Raw genomic sequence first — 17,500 nt, 5'->3', positions numbered from 1 at the left:
GCCTAGTCAAAGTCCAAACCTAATCCCAATGAGATGTTGGAATGGCCTAGTCAAAGTCCAAACCTAATCCCAACTGGAGATGTTGGAATGGCCTAGTCAAAGTCCAAACCTAATCCCAATGGAGATGTTGGAATGGCCTAGTCAAAGTCCAAACCTAATCCCAACTGAGATGTTGGAATGGCCTAGTCAAAGTCCAAACCTAATCCCAACTGAGATGTTGGAATGGCCTAGTCAAAGTCCAAACCTAATCCCAACTGAGATGTTGGAATGGCCTAGTCAAAGTCCAAACCTAATCCCAACTGAGATGTTGGAATGGCCTAGTCAAAGTCCAAACCTAATCCCAACTGAGATGTTGGAATGGCCTAGTCAAAGTCCAAACCTAATCCCAACTGAGATGTTGGAATGGCCTAGTCAAAGTCCAAACCTAATCCCAATGGGGATGTTGGAATGGCCTAGTCAAAATCCAAACCTAATCCCAATGGAGATGTTGGAATGGCCTAGTCAAAGTCCAAACCTAATCCTAATGGAGATGTTGGAATGGCCTAGTCAAAGTCCAAACCTAATCCCAACTGAGATGTTGGAATGGCCTAGTCAAAGTCCAAACCTAATCCCAACTGAGATGTTGGAATGGCCTAGTCAAAGTCCAAACCTAATCCCAACTGAGATGTTGGAATGGCCTAGTCAAAGTCCAAACCTAATCCCAACTGAGATGTTGGAATGGCCTAGTCAAAGTCCAAACCTAATCCCAACTGAGATGTTGGAATGGCCTAGTCAAAGTCCAAACCTAATCCCAATGGGGATGTTGGAATGGCCTAGTCAAAGTCCAAACCTAATCCCAATGGGGATGTTGGAATGGCCTAGTCAAAGTCCAAACCTAATCCCAACTGAGATGTTGGAATGGCCTAGTCAAAGTCCAAACCTAATCCCAATGGAGATGTTGGAATGGCCTAGTCAAAGTCCAAACCTAATCCCAACTGAGATGTTGGAATGGCCTAGTCAAAGTCCAAACCTAATCCCAACTGAGATGTTGGAATGGCCTAGTCAAAGTCCAAACCTAATCCCAACTGAGATGTTGGAATGGCCTAGTCAAAGTCCAAACCTAATCCCAATGGGGATGTTGGAATGGCCTAGTCAAAGTCCAAACCTAATCCCAACTGAGATGTTGGAATGGCCTAGTCAAAGTCCAAACCTAATCCCAACTGAGATGTTGGAATGGCCTAGTCAAAGTCCAAACCTAATCCCAATGGGGATGTTGGAATGGCCTAGTCAAAGTCCAAACCTAATCCCAACTGAGATGTTGGAATGGCCTAGTCAAAGTCCAAACCTAATCCTAATGGAGATGTTGGAATGGCCTAGTCAAAGTCCAAACCTAATCCCAACTGAGATGTTGGAATGGCCTAGTCAAAGTCCAAACCTAATCCCAACTGAGATGTTGGAATGGCCTAGTCAAAGTCCAAACCTAATCCCAATGGGGATGTTGGAATGGCCTAGTCAAAGTCCAAACCTAATCCCAACTGAGATGTTGGAATGGCCTAGTCAAAGTCCAAACCTAATCCCAACTGAGATGTTGGAATGGCCTAGTCAAAGTCCAAACCTAATCCCAACTGAGATGTTGGAATGGCCTAGTCAAAGTCCAAACCTAATCCCAATGGAGATGTTGGAATGGCCTAGTCAAAGTCCAAACCTAATCCCAATGGAGATGTTGTGGGAGGATCTAGGCCGAAATTCCTCCACAGCGACGTGAGAGACAACTACAGGAAGTGTTTGGTTGGAGTCATGGCAGCTAAAGGGGGACTGATCAACAGCTACAGGAAGTGTTTGGTTGGAGTCATTGCAGCTAATGGTGGACTGATCAACAACTACAGGAAGTGTTTGGTTGGAGTCATTGCAGCTAATGGTGGACTGATCAACAACTACAGGAAGTGTTTGGTTGGAGTCATTGCAGCTAAAGGTGGACTGATCAACAACTACAGGAAGTGTTTGGTTGGAGTCATTGCAGCTAAAGGTGGACTGATCAACAACTACAGGAAGTGTTTGGTTGGAGTCATTGCAGCTAAAGGTGGACTGATCAACAACTACAGGAAGTGTTTGGTTGGAGTCATTGCAGCTAAAGGTGGACTGATCAACTACAGGAAGTGGTTGGTTGGAGTCATGGCAGCTAAAGGGGGACTGATCAACTACAGGAAGTGGTTGGTTGGAGTCATTGCAGCTAAAGGTGGACTGATCAACAACTACAGGAAGTGTTTGGTTGGAGTCATTGCAGCTAAAGGTGGACTGATCAACTACAGGAAGTGGTTGGTTGGAGTCATGGCAGCTAAAGGGGGACTGATCAACTACAGGAAGTGGTTGGTTGGAGTCATTGCAGCTAAAGGTGGACTGATCAACTACAGGAAGTGGTTGGTTGGAGTTGTTGCAGCTAAAGGTGGACTGATCAACAACTACAGGAAGTGGTTGGTTGGAGTCATTGCAGCTAAAGGTGGACTGATCAACAACTACAGGAAGTGTTTGGTTGGAGTTGTTGCAGCTAAAGGTGGACTGATCAACAACTACAGGAAGTGTTTGGTTGGAGTCATTGCAGCTAAAGGTGGACAATCAGTTATTGAGTGTAAGTGGTTGGTTAACTTTTCACATAGGGGCATTGGGTGTTACATAACCATGTTTATTAAATAAATTAAGTGTGTTGGTTGGAGTCATTGCAGCTAAAGGTGGACTGATCAATAACTGTACCTGAAGTGGTTGGTTGGGGTCATTGAACTGCTAAAGGTGGACTGATCAAAAGTACATCCGGAAGTGTGGTTGGACCTCCCAGCCGGCCGGAGCTGACCCAACTCCTCACAGCTCACACTGGCCAGGTCCCTGGACCAATCACAACAACCTGGACTGAGCTCTACACCAATCACAACACACCTTTGGTGAGCTCTACAGCAATCACAACCCACCTTACTGATCAACTACAGGAAGTGGTTGGTTGGAGTCTTCCAACTGGATGGACTGATCAATTCAGGTAAGTGGTTGAGGTTGGGGGAGGTAGGATAGATGGAGAGGTGGGGGGATAGAACAGACTACAGGATAGTGGGTTGGGGTAGGATAGTTGCAGCTAAAGGTGGATAGTGATAGAACTAGGAAGTGAGGGTTGAGGGTAGGATAGCTAAAGGTGGACTGATAGGATAGTAAGGGTAGAGGGTAGGATAGTGAGGGTAGAGGGTGGATAGATGAACTAGAGGGAAGGATGTAAGGGTAGAGTAGTTAGTAAGGGTAGAGGGTAGGATAGTGAGGGTAGAGGGTAGGATAGTGAGGGTAGAGGGAAGTGATAGTGGGTTGTAGAGGTGAAGGATAGTAAGGGTAGAGGGGGGATAGTGACTGATCAACAACTAGGAAGTGTTTGGTTGGAAGGTAGAGGGTAGGATAGTGAGGGTAGAGGGTAGGATAGTAAATAACTGGGTAGAGGGTAGGATAGTAATGGGTAGCCGGGGGTCAGGATAGTGAGGGTAGAGGGAAGTTGTTGTGATACAAAGTAGGATAGTCCCGACACCGGCTCCTCACCTCCCAGCCGGCCGAGCGGACCCAATCCTCACAGCTCAGACTGGCCAGGTCCCTGGACCAATCACAACACACCTAGTAAGGGTACAGGGTCACATAGTACACCTTAGAGGGTAGGAATCACAACCCACCTTAGAGGGCTCTACATGGTAAACAGGATAGTGAGGGTAAGCCTTCCAACTGGATGCGCTAATTAGGTAAAGTGGTAGAGGGTAGGATAGTGGGGGAGGGTAGGATAGTGGAAGGTAGAGGGTTGGTAAGGGTAGGATAGTGAGGGTAGAGATTTGTATAGTAAGGGTAGAGGGTAGGTAGTAAGGGTAGAGGGTAGGATAGTGAGGGTAGAGATTTGTATAGTAAGGGTAGAGGGTAGGATAGTGAGGGTAGGATAGGAGGCTAGGGTAGTATAGTAAGGGTAGAGGGTAGGATAGAGGGTAGGTTAGTGAGGGTAGAGGGTAGGATAGTAAGGGTAGAGGGTAGGATAGTGAGGGTAGAGGGTAGGATAGTAAGGGTAGAGGGTAGGATAGTGAGGGTAGAGGGTAGGATAGTGAGGGTAGGATAGGATAGTGAGGGTAGAGGGTAGGATAGAGGATAGTGTAGAGGGTAGGATAGTAAGGGTAGAGGGTAGGATAGTGAGGGTAGAGGGTAGGGTAGAGGGTAGTATAGTGAGGGTAGAGGGTAGGATAGTGAGGGTAGAGGGTAGGATAGTGAGGGTAGAGGGTAGGATAGTGAGGGTAGGATAGTGAGGGTAGAGGGTAGGGTAGAGGATAGGGTAGAGGGTAGGATAGTAAGGGTATAGGGTAGGATAGTGAGGGTAGAGGGTAGGATAGTGAGGGTAGAGGGTAGGATAGTGAGGGTAGGATAGTGAGGGTAGAGGGTAGGGTAGAGGGTAGTGTAGAGGGTAGTATAGTAAGGGTAGAGGGTAGGATAGTGAGGGTAGAGGGTAGGATAGTGAGGGTAGAGGGTAGGATAGTGAGGGTAGAGGGTAGGATAGTGAGGGTAGAGGGTTGGATAGTGAGGGTAGAGGGTAGGTAGTAGTAGAGGGTAGGATAGTGAGGGTAGAGATTTGTATAGTAAGGGTAGAGGGTAGGATAAGGGTAGAGGGTAGGATAGTGAGGGTAGAGGGTAGTATAGTAAGGGTAGAGGGTAGGATGAGGGTAGGTTAGTGAGGGTAGAGGGTAGGATAGTAAGGGTAGAGGGTAGGATAGTGAGGGTAGAGGGTAGTATAGTAAGGGTAGAGGGTAGGATAGTGAGGGTAGAGGGTAGGATAGTAAGGGTGAGGGTAGGATAGTAAGGGTAGAGGGTAGGATAGTGAGGGTAGAGGGTAGGATAGTGAGGGTAGAGGGTAGGATAGTGAGGGTAGAGGGAAGGATAGTAAGGGTAGAGGGTAGGATAGTGAGGGTAGAGGGTAGGATAGTGAGGGTAGAGGGTAGGATAGTGAGGGTAGAGGGTAGGATAGTGAGGGTAGGATAGTGAGGGTAGAGGGTAGGATAGTGAGGGTAGAGGGTAGGGTAGAGGGTAGTATAGTGAGGGTAGAGGGTAGGATAGTGAGGGTAGAGGGTAGGATAGTGAGGGTAGAGGGTAGGATAGTGAGGGTAGGATAGTGAGGGTAGAGGGTAGGGTAGAGGGTAGTGTAGAGGGTAGTATAGTAAGGGTATAGGGTAGGATAGTGAGGGTAGAGGGTAGGATAGTGAGGGTAGAGGGTAGGATAGTGAGGGTAGTGAGGGTAGGATAGTGAGGGTAGTGTAGGGGTAGGATAGTAAGGGTAGAGGGTAGGATAGTAGGGTAGGGTAGGATAGTGAGGGTAGAGGGTAGGATAGTAAGGGTAGAGGGTAGGATAGTGAGGGTAGAGGGTAGGATAGTGAGGGTAGAGGGTAGGATAGTAAGGGTAGGATAGTGAGGGTAGATTTGTATAGTAAGGGTAGAGGGTAGGTAGTAAGGGTAGAGGGTAGGATAGTGAGGGTAGAGGGTAGGATAGTAAGGGTAGGATAGTGAGGGTAGAGAGGGTAGGATAGTAAGGGTAGAGGGAAGGATAGTAAGGGTAGAGGGTAGGATAGTGAGGGTAGAGGGTAGGATAGTAAGGGTAGAGGGTAGGATAGTGAGGGTAGAGGGTAGGATAGTAAGGGTAGAGGGTAGGATAGTAAGGGTAGAGGGTAGGATAGTGAGGGTAGAGGGTAGGATAGTGAGGGTAGAGGGTAGGATAGTGAGGGTAGAGGGAAGGATAGTAAGGGTAGAGGGTAGGATAGTGAGGGTAGAGGGTAGGATAGTGAGGGTAGAGGGAAGGATAGTGAGGGTAGAGGGTAGGATAGTAAGGGTAGAGGGTAGGATAGTGAGGGTAGAGGGTAGGATAGTGAGGGTAGAGGGAAGGATAGTAAGGGTAGAGGGTAGGATAGTAAGGGTAGAGGGTAGGATAGTAAGGGTAGAGGGTAGGATAGTAAGGGTAGAGGGTAGTATAGCAAGGGTAGAGGGTAGGATAGTAAGGGTAGAGGGTAGGATAGTAAGGGTAGAGGGTAGGATAGTAAGGGTAGAGGGTAGGATGGTAAGGGTAGGATAGTGAGGGTAGAGATTTGTATAGTAAGGGTAGAGGGTAGGTAGTAAGGGTAGAGGGTAGGATAGTGAGGGTAGAGGGTAGGATAGTAAGGGTAGAGGGTAGGATGGTAAGGGTAGGAAGGTGAGGGTAGAGATTTGTATAGTAAGGGTAGAGGGTAGGTAGTAAGGGTAGAGGGTAGGATAGTGAGGGTAGAGATTTGTATAGTAAGGGTAGAGGGTAGGATAGTGAGGGTAGGATAGTGAGGCTATAGGGTAGTATAGTAAGGGTAGAGGGTAGGATAGAGGGTAGGTTAGTGAGGGTAGAGGGTAGGATAGTAAGGGTAGAGGGTAGGATAGTGAGGGTAGAGGGTAGTATAGTAAGGGTAGAGGGTAGGATAGTGAGGGTAGAGGGTAGGATAGTGAGGGTAGGATAGTGAGGGTAGAGGGTAGGGTAGAGGATAGTGTAGAGGGTAGTATAGTAAGGGTAGAGGGTAGGATAGTGAGGGTAGAGGGTAGGGTAGAGGGTAGTATAGTGAGGGTAGAGGGTAGGATAGTGAGGGTAGAGGGTAGGATAGTGAGGGTAGAGGGTAGGATAGTGAGGGTAGGTTAGTGAGGGTAGAGGGTAGGGTAGAGGATAGTGTAGAGGGTAGTATAGTAAGGGTATAGGGTAGGATAGTGAGGGTAGAGGGTAGGATAGTGAGGGTAGAGGGTAGGATAGTGAGGGTAGGATAGTGAGGGTAGAGGGTAGGGTAGAGGGTAGTGTAGAGGGTAGTATAGTAAGGGTAGAGGGTAGGATAGTGAGGGTAGAGGGTAGGATAGTGAGGGTAGAGGGTAGGATAGTGAGGGTAGAGGGTAGGATAGTGAGGGTAGAGGGTAGGATAGTAAGGGTAGGATAGTGAGGGTAGAGATTTGTATAGTAAGGGTAGAGGGTAGGTAGTAAGGGTAGAGGGTAGGATAGTGAGGGTAGAGGGTAGGATAGTAAGGGTAGAGGGTAGGATAGTAAGGGTAGAGGGTAGGATAGTGAGGGTAGAGGGTAGGATAGTAAGGGTAGAGGGTAGGATAGTGAGGGTAGAGGGTAGGATAGTGAGGGTAGAGGGTAGGATAGTGAGGGTAGAATAGTGAGGGTAGAGGGTAGTATAGTGAGGGTAGAGGGAAGGACAGAGGGAAGTATAGTGAGGGTAGAAGGAAAGACAGAGGGTAGTATAGTAAGGGTAGAGGGTAGGATAGAGGGTAGGAGGTAGACGGCTGTATGGTGGGCGTGTATTACCTGGGTATGCGTGGGTCATGATAGTGAGGGTAGAGGGTAGGATAGTATGGTGGGCGTGTATTACCTGGGTATGCGTGGGTCATGATAGTGAGGGTAGAGGGTAGGATAGTGAGGGTAGAGGGTAGGAGGTAGACGGCTGGCTGTATGGTGGGCGTGGATTACCTGGGTATGCGTGGGTCATGATAGTGAGGGTAGGATAGTGAGGGTAGAGGGAAGGATAGGAGGGTAGTGGATAGTGAGGGTAGAGGGTAGGATAGTGAGGGTAGAAGGTAGACGGCTGGCGTGTATTACCTGGGTATGCGTGGGTCATGCCAGGTGCTGACTCCCGTCTGTGTGTGAAGAAAATACACCTGTCCCTGCACCGTGGTGCGCTGCTCTGTAACACACACACATCATACAGAAAGGTCACACACACGTTGGACACAAACACACACTAGGGATAATAGTATCCGGAACACGTGGTTTTTAACATGAGAAGTGCTGCGTGAGAGAGAGTCTCTACTGCAGCTGTTGAGGTGGGAGCAGAGCGACAGCGATACGTCAACTCAGCTACAGCCAAGACCAGCTAACCTGTAAACAGCCAAGACCAGCTAACCTGTAAACAGCCAAGACCAGCTAACCTGTAAACAGCCAAGACCAGCTAACCTGTAAACAGCCAAGACCAGCTAACCTGTAAACAGCCAAGACCAGCTAACCTGTAAACAGCCAAGACCAGCTAACCTGTAAACAGCCAAGACCAGCTAACCTGTAAACAGCCAAGACCAGCTAACCTGTAAACAGCCAAGACCAGCTAACCTGTAAACAGCCAAGACCAGCTAACCTGTAAACAGCCAAGACCAGCTAACCTGTAAACAGCCAAGACCAGCTAACCTGTAAACAGCCAAGACCAGCTAACCTGTAAACAGCCAAGACCAGCTAACCTGTAAACAGCCAAGACCAGCTAACCTGTAAACAGCCAAGACCAGCTAACCTGTAAACGGCCAAGACCAGCTAACCTGTAAACAGCCAAGACCAGCTAACCTGTAAACAGCCAAGACCAGCTAACCTGTAAACAGCCAAGACCAGCTAACCTGTAAACAGCCAAGACCAGCTAACCTGTAAACGGCCAAGACCAGCTAACCCATAGCAGCCAAAAACAGCTAACCTGTAAACAGCCAAGACCAGCTAACCTGTAAACAGCCAAGACCAGCTAACCTGTAAACAGCCAAGACCAGCTAACCTGTAAACAGCCAAGACCAGCTAACCTGTAAACAGCCAAGACCAGCTAACCTGTAAACAGCCAAGACCAGCTAACCTGTAGCAGCCAAGACCAGCTAACCTGTAAACAAGACCAGCTAACCTGTAAACGAAGACCAGCTAACCTATAAACGCCAAGACCAGCTAACCTGTAGCAGCCAAGACCAGCTAACCTGCAGCAGCCAAGACCAGCTAACCTGTAAACAGCCAAGACCAGCTAACCTGTAAACGGCCAAGACCAGCTAACCTGTAAAGCCAAGACCAGCTAACCTGTAGCAACGGCCAAGACCAGCTAACCTGTAGACGGCCAAGACCAGCTAACCTGTAGCATCCAAGACCAGCTAACCTGTAAACGGCCAAGACCAGCTAACCTGCACCAGCCAAGACCAGCTAACCAGCAGCAGCCAAGACCAGCTAACCAGTAAACAGCCAAGACCAGCTAACCTGTGGCAGCCAAGACCAGCTAACCTGTAAACAGCCAAGACCGGCTAACCTGTAAACAGCCAAGACCAGCTAACCTATAAACAGCCAAGACCAGCTAACCAGCAGCAGCCAAGACCAGCTAACCAGCAGCAGCCAAGACCAGCTAACCTGTAAACAGCCAAGACCGGCTAACCTGTAAACAGCCAAAACCGCCCTGTAAACAGCCAAGACCGGCTAACCTGTAAACAGCCAAGACCAGCTAACCTGTAAGTCAAGACCAGCTAACCTGGTCAAAACACACTAACCTGGTCAATAACACACACCTGGTCAATAACACACACCTGGTCAATAACACACACCTGCTCAATAACACACACCTGGTCAATAACACACACCTGCTCAATAACACACACCTGCTCAATAACACACACCTGCTCAATAACACACACCTGGTCAGTAACATACACCTGGCCCTGCTCAATAACACACACCTGCTCAATAACACACACCTGCTCAATAACACACACCTGCTCAATAACACACACCTGCTCAATAACACACACCTGCTCAATAACACACACCTGCTCAATAACACACACCTGGCCAATAACACACACCTGGCCAATAACACACACCTGGCCCTGGTCAATAACACACACCTGGCCCTGGTCAATAACACACACCTGTCAATAACACACACCTGCTCAATAACACACACCTGCTCAATAACACACACCTGCTCAATAACACACACCTGGCCCTGCTCAATAACACACACCTGGTCAATAACACACACCTGGTCCTGCTCAATAACACACACCTGGTCAATAACATACACCTGGCTCTGCTCAATAACACACACCTGGTCAATAACACACACCTGGTCAATAACATACACCTGGCCCTGCTCAATAACACACACCTGGTCAATAACATACAAATGGCCCTGCTCAATAACACACACCTGGTCAATAACACACACCTGGCCAATAATATACACCTGGCCCTGCTCAATAACACACACCTGGTCAATAACACACACCTGGTCAATATCACACACCTGGTCAATAACACACACCTGGCCAATAACACACACCTGGCCAATAACACACACCTGGCCAATAACACACAACTGGCCAATAACACACACCTGGCCAATAACACACACTTGGCCCTGCTAAATAACACACACCTGGTCAATAACACACACCTGGCCAATAACATACACCTGGTCAATAACACACACTTGGCCCTGCTCAATAACACACACCTGGTCAATAACACACACCTGGCCAATAACACACACCTGGCCAATAACACACACCTGGCCAATAACACACACCTGGCCAATAACACACACCTGGCCCTGCTAAATAACACACACCTGGCCCTGCTAAATAACACACACCTGGCCCTGGTCAATAACACACACCTGGTCAATAACACACACCTGGCCAATAACATACACCTGGTCAATAACACACACCTGGCCCTGGTCAATAACACACACCTGGCCAATAACACACACCTGGCCAATAACACACACCTGGCCAATAACACACACCTGGCCAATAACACACACCTGGCCCTGGTCAATAACACACACCTTGTCAATAACACACACCTTGTCAATAACACACACCTTGTCAATAACACACACCTTGTCAATAACACACACCTGGTCAATAACACACACCTGCTCAATAACACACACCTGCTCAATAACACACACCTGCTCAATAGCACACACCTGCTCAATAACACACACCTGGCCCTGCTCAATAACACACACCTGGTCAATAACATACACCTGGCCCTGCTCAATAACACACACCTGGTCAATAACACACACCTGGCCAATAACATACACCTGGTCAATAACACACACTTGGCCCTGCTCAATAACACACACCTGGTCAATAACACACACCTGGTCAATAACACACACTTGGCCCTGCTAAATAACACACACCTGGTCAATAACACACACCTGGCCCTGTACCATTTGTAAATAACACAAACTCTCTCCGTCTCTCTCACCGTATCCCTCAGGCAGATCAGGTGATTGGTTGCCATGCGGTCGGTTCTGAGGGGTATGGGTGTGTCTTTGGGAATCCTGGCCTCTGATTCGCTGAGCCTGGAGCCGGTTCTCCTGGTTGGGTGAATCCGGTGGACAGGTCCCGCCCCCAGCGGCACCCGTGGGGTCTGAGTACGGCAGCGGCTCCTCACTGAAACAGCTCTCAAACACAGGCCTACACACACACACACCCACACAGACACTTGTTACACCCCCCCGTTACACACACACACCTGTTACACACATACACACACTGACCTGTTACACACACACCTGTTACGTACACATGCACCTGTTGCGCACGCACACACACACACACACACACACACACACTCTCTCCACTCTCAGTCACATACCCCTTGAGAGCCCTCCAACACACACAGTGAGAGAGCCCTCCAACACACACAGTCCCTCCAACACTCTGAGAGAGCCCTCCAACACACACAGTGAGAGAGCCCTCCAACACACCCAGTGAGAGAGCCCTCCAACACACACAGTGAGAGAGCCCTCCAACACACACAGTGAGAGAGCCCTCCAACACACACAGTGAGAGAGCCCTCCAACACACACAGTGAGAGAGCCCTCCAACACACACAGTGAGAGAGCCCTCCAACACACACAGTGAGAGAGCCCTCCAACACACACAGTGAGAGAGCCCTCCAACACACACAGTGAGAGAGCCCCAACACACACAGTGAGAGCCCTCCAACACACACAACCACAGAAGGATCCTCACCCCTCATTCTCTAACAGTCCTCTACAGTCGACCACGGGTCCTCCGCTGCCCAAACCATCTCTGGTCTGGAGGCTCACTGGAAAACACAGTTAACACACATTACACACACAGTCTAGCACAGCTAACCTTGTGGGGACACACAATTTAGCCCCAATCAAAATCCTATTTCCCTAACCCGTACTCTTACCCTAACCTTAACATAAACCCTAACCCGTACCCTTACCCTAACCTTAACATAAACCCTAACCCGTAACCTTAACATAAACCCTAACCCGTACTCTTACCCTAACCCATACCCTAACCTAACCTTAACATAAACCCTAACCCGTAAACCCTAACCTTAACATAAACCCTAACCCGTACCCTTAACCTGTCTTGGATATAGGGTGGTATTTTCACCTCCGGATGAAAAACGTGGCCAAATTAAACTGCCTGCTACTCAGGCCCATAAGCTAGGGTATGCATATAATTAGTGGATTTGGATAGAAAACACTCTAAAGTTTCCAAAACGGTGAAAATAATGTGTGAGTATAACATAACTGATATGGCAGGCGAAAACCCAAGGAAAATCCAACCAGGAAGTACTATTATTTTGAAAGGCTGTTTTTCCATTGAAAGCCTATCCACCATACAAAGACTTAGGACCCAGTTCACAAGCTCTATGGCTTCTTCTATATGTGGCCAGTCTTTAGGCATTGTTTCAGGCTTTTACTCTGAAAAATGAGGGAGATACACCGCTTTCAATGAGAGGACAGGGGAAACTTTCAGACATGAACCAAGATCAGGAGAAGCATTTACCTTTTCCATTGACAAAGTTTTTGTCCGGTTGAAATATTATTGATTATTTATGACAAAAACACCCTGAGGATTGATTTTAAACATCGTTTGACATGTTTCTACTATCTTTTATTGTACTTTTTTGACTTTTCGTCTTGAGAGCTCGCATTGTGCCTTTGGATTTCTGAACAAAACGCACCAACAAAACGAAGGTATTTGGACATAAAGATTAACTTTATTGAACAAAACAAACATTTATTGTCTAACATGGAGACCTGTGAGTGCCACCAGATGAAGATCATCAAAGGTAAGGGATTATTTTTAACGTTATTTCTGACTTTTGTGACACCTCACCTTGGTTGGAAAATGGCTGTATGGGTTTCTGTGGCTAGGCGCTGACCTAACATAATTGCAAAGTGTGCTTTCACCTTAAAGCCTTTTTGAAATCTGACACAGCGGTTGCATTAAGGAGAAGTTTATCTGTATTCGTATGTTCAACACTTGTATCTTCTATCAATGTTTATGATGAGTATTTCTGTTGTTTGATGTGGCTCTCTGCACTTTCTTAAATAAAGAGCTACTATTGTTATTTTCCAAATGGTAATTTATGAGCGCCTCCCATTCACTCCTCAAGTATACAGGCAACGAGAGGCAGGCTATTACGGAAACGTGGAGGCAATTATTTTATAAAGTCTTCCTAATAGGCCATTGGAACCAGCATTTCTCTCCTGTTTAATTGTTTTTCATATCAACTTTCTTTCACTGTCCAGAAGCCAATGGCACAATCCTAGTCACTTCTCTTTTCAGTTCGCTGCAGCTAGCGACCGGAACGAGCTGCAACAAACATTCAAACTGGATAGTTTTATCTCCATCTCTTCATTCAAAGACTCAATCATGGACACTCTTACTGGCAGTTGTGGCTGCTTAGCGTGATGTATTGTTGTCTCTACCTTGTTGCCCTTTGTGCTGTTGTCTGTGCCCAATAAGGTTTGTACTAGGGATGCACGATATATCCGTAAACATCTCGGAATCGGTCGATATTAGCTAAAAATGTCAACATCGGTATCGACCCGAAGTCTAGTTTAAAGCCGATGTGCAAAATCGATGTCAAAGCTGATGTGCATACCTATATAAACGTAGGTACACAGCGTAATGATGCCATGTAAAATATTGCACTACACGTGCAACACAGCGTTCCAAACCTAGTCCACAATGTCTGCTGTGTGGATCGAGCAGTCAACAAGCCAAACAGTCATTTGAAAGAGTAAGAACATTTCAGGTTTCTGTACAGCACTTTGAGATATCAGCTGATGTAAGGAGGGCTTTATAAATAAATTTGATTTTCAGCGAGACAACTCAAAGGTGAAATCCATAACACCAAGTTAATGGGATTCATTGACAATCAACCGTTCTCTGTCGTGGATGATGTTGACAATCAACCGTTCTCTGTCATGGATGATGTTGACAATCAACCGTTCTCTGTCGTGGATGATGTTGACAATCAACCGTTCTCTGTCATGGATGATGTTGACTTTGGGGACTGATCGAGCACCGATTCTGGGTTGTGCATCAGTGGTGCATCATGTTCTGGTGTACAGTCGTGGCCAAAAGTTTTGAGAATGACAAGTATTAATTTCCACAGTCTGCTGCCTCAGTGTGTTTAGATATTTTTGTCAGATGTTACTATGGAATACTGAAGTATAATTACAAGCATTTCATAAGTGTCAAAGACTTTTATTGACAATTACATGAAGATGATGCAGAGTCAATATTTGCAGTGTTGACCCTTCTTTTTCAAGGCCTCTGCAATCCGCCCTGACATTTTGTCAATTAACTTCTGGGCCACATCCTGATTGATGGCAGCCCATTCTTGCATAATCAAAGCTTGGAGTTTCTCAGCATTTGTGGGGTTTTGTTTGTCCACTCGCCTCTTGAGGATTGACCACAAGTCCTCAATGGGATTAAGGTCTGGGGAGTTTCCTGGCCATGGGCCCAAAATATGGATGTGTTGTTCCCCGAGCTACTTAGTTATCACTTTTGCCTTATGGCAAGGTGCTCCATCATGCTTGGAAAATACATTGTTCGTCACCAAACTGTTCCTGGATAGTTGGGAGAAGTTGCTCTCGGAGGATGTGTTGGTACCACTCTTTATTCATGGCTGTGTTCTTAGGCAACATTGTGAGTGAGCCCACTCCCTTGGCTGAGAAGCAACTCCACACATGAATGGTCTCAGGATGCTTTAATGTTGGCATGACACAGGACTGATGGTAGCACTCACCTTGTCTTCTCCGGACAAGTCTTTTTCCGGATGCCCCAAACAATCGGAAAGGGGATTCATCAGATTCATCAGTCCTCAGCAGTCCAATCCCTGGACCTTTTGCAGAATATCAGTCTGTCCCTGATGTTTTTCCTGGAGAGAAGTGGCTTCTTTGCTGCCCTTCTTGACACCAGGCCATCCTCCAAAAGTCTTTGCCTCACTGTGCGTGCAGATGCACTCACACCTGCCTGCTGCCATTCCTGAGCAGGCTCTGTACTGGTGGTGCCCCGATCTCGCAGCTGAATCATCTTTAGGAGACGGTCCTGGCGCTTGCTGGACTTTCTTGGGCGCCCTGAAGCTAACAACATAACATTCTGGAGTATATGCAAATTGCCATCATACAAACTGAGGCAGCAGACTGTGAAAATGAATATTTGTGTCATTCTCAAAACTTTTGGCCACAACTGTACACACTACCAAGTGCGCTATTGTTCAGATGTTGCCCTACCGGAGTTACACAGTAATAGTGTCACTGCTATTAGCTTCACGACATACTATGGAACGCCGTTTGGGTTTGTTTACAATACCGCGTTGGGTAATAAAGCATTATTTGTTAGAACGCAACGTAGCTAGCGTTAGCTTGGTACCTATCTAGCACCAATACAACCAGCCTGAAAACAATGACCAGTAGAAACTGCAGTCATTTTCATTATTCTTAGCAATGATTTAGGAATCCTTGTGAGTAAGTATTAGCTAGGTTGCCACCTGTTGTTCGGCTATTGAAATTGAACTTCAGTTCATGAAAATAAATAGCTAGCCAGCTACTTAACCCTGTTGCCCAAAGCTAACGTTATAAGCAGCCAGCTAGCTTCATCTGTCTAATGAGGCTCGACCGGACCGGGTTATGTGTTGTGAAGCTAGCCACAATAAGGATTAGGCACAATAGTGGAATTTGCGATTTGCCTTCAAAATAAAAGTACTTATTTGAAAGTGATGCAGAAGGTTACAATTGGTGGAATCATGCCATATTTAGACTAGATAATGTTAAACAAGGTTGGAATGTGAAGCAATGAAATAGGTTATCAGTCCACTCGGTGACGCCCGCAGAACACAACCGTGAAAAGTTTACGCAAATATTAACGTTGTAGCTCTTATCGCGGGACTGTGACTGTGTGAAATCACCTCCCCAGTCAGCCTATTGTGTGTTTTGACATTCATATTGCACTCTACAGCTTTACCTAAGGATTGGGGATCAATGATATGGGGTAACAGTCTACTTAATACCCAAGATATTTTTCCCAACGTCCTCCTCAGAGTTAGACTCCAAAACATCCACACAGCAATGTTTTTCCTCAGGAATAGTGTTCAATACAAACAGGTTGACAATAAATGTGGCTCAATTCACAGTTGTTTCAGAGTCCCGCAATAAGAGCTGTTCTCTGGGTGTCACAGAGTAGACTGATACCCCATGTCATTGACCCACAATCCATGGGTAAGGCTGTACAGTGAAATAAGGATGCCCCCAATGCAACTCTAAAGTATAATACATCCAGTGTGATTTCAACATATCTTTGTCAAATTAACAAATCATTGTCCTTTGTACGAAGGGCTATATACATTTGATTTGATTTGTTGATTTTATATAACAACATTCCAATTTCGTTTTGGCATGATCTATTCAATTATGGCATAATTCTACTATTTGTATTCATTTGCATCACTGTCAATTACATACTTTTATTTTGAAGGCTAACCGCAAAGTCCACTATTGTGGCTAATCCTTACTGTTGTTAGCTTCACATAGATGGGTCTGACCACCATTAATCAAATAAGAACTGTCTTATAAATTAGGGTTGCTTTTAGATGATGACACCTAGCTACTGAAACAGATGTTAGCTAGCTAACTATAGCTACAGATGTTAGCTAGCTAACTACAGCTACTGAAACAGAGGTTAGCTAGCTAACTACAGCTACTGAAACAGAGGTTAGCTAGCTAACTTCAGCTACTGAAACAGATGTTAGCTAGCTAACTTCAGCTACTGAAACAGATGTTAGCTAGCTAACTTCAGCTACTGAAACAGATGTTAGCTAGCTAACTATAGCTACAGCTACTAAAACAGATGTTAGCTAGCTAACTTCAGCTACTGAAACAGATGTTAGCTAGCTAACTTCAGCTACTGAAACAGATGTTAGCTAGCTAACTATAGCTACTGAAACAGATGTTAGCTAGCTAACTATAGCTACTGAAACAGATGTTAGCTAGCTAACTACAGCTACCGAAACAGATGTTAGCTAGCTAACTACAGCTACTGAAACAGAGGTTAGCTAGCTAACTACAGCTACTGAAACAGAGGTTAGCTAGCTAACTTCAGCTACTGAAACAGAGGTTAGCTAGCTAACTTCAGCTACTGAAACAGAGGTTAGCTAGCTAACTTCAGCTACTGAAACAGATGTTATCTAGCTAACTTCAGCTACTGAAACAGATGTTAGCTAGCTAACTATAGCTACAGATGTTAGCTAGCTAACTATAGCTACAGATGTTAGCTAGCTAACTACAGCTACTGAAACAGAGGTTAGCTAGCTAACTACAGCTACTGAAACAGAGGTTAGCTAGCTAACTACAGCTACTGAAACAGAGGTTAGCTAGCTAACTTCAGCTAC

At 46.3% G+C, this 17,500-nt stretch overlaps 1 pseudogene; it reads right to left on the bottom strand.

Annotated features, from left to right (window-relative positions):
* LOC135536743 (E3 ubiquitin-protein ligase SMURF1-like) overlaps window positions 1-17,500 on the bottom strand; it is a 70,259-nt pseudogene that overhangs the window by 36,891 nt on the left and 15,868 nt on the right.

The sequence above is a fragment of the Oncorhynchus masou genome, unplaced genomic scaffold, assembly GCF_036934945.1.
Source record: "Oncorhynchus masou masou isolate Uvic2021 unplaced genomic scaffold, UVic_Omas_1.1 unplaced_scaffold_659, whole genome shotgun sequence".
Taxonomy (NCBI): Eukaryota; Metazoa; Chordata; class Actinopteri; order Salmoniformes; family Salmonidae; genus Oncorhynchus; species Oncorhynchus masou.
This window is presented reverse-complemented; position numbering and strand designations above follow the sequence as displayed.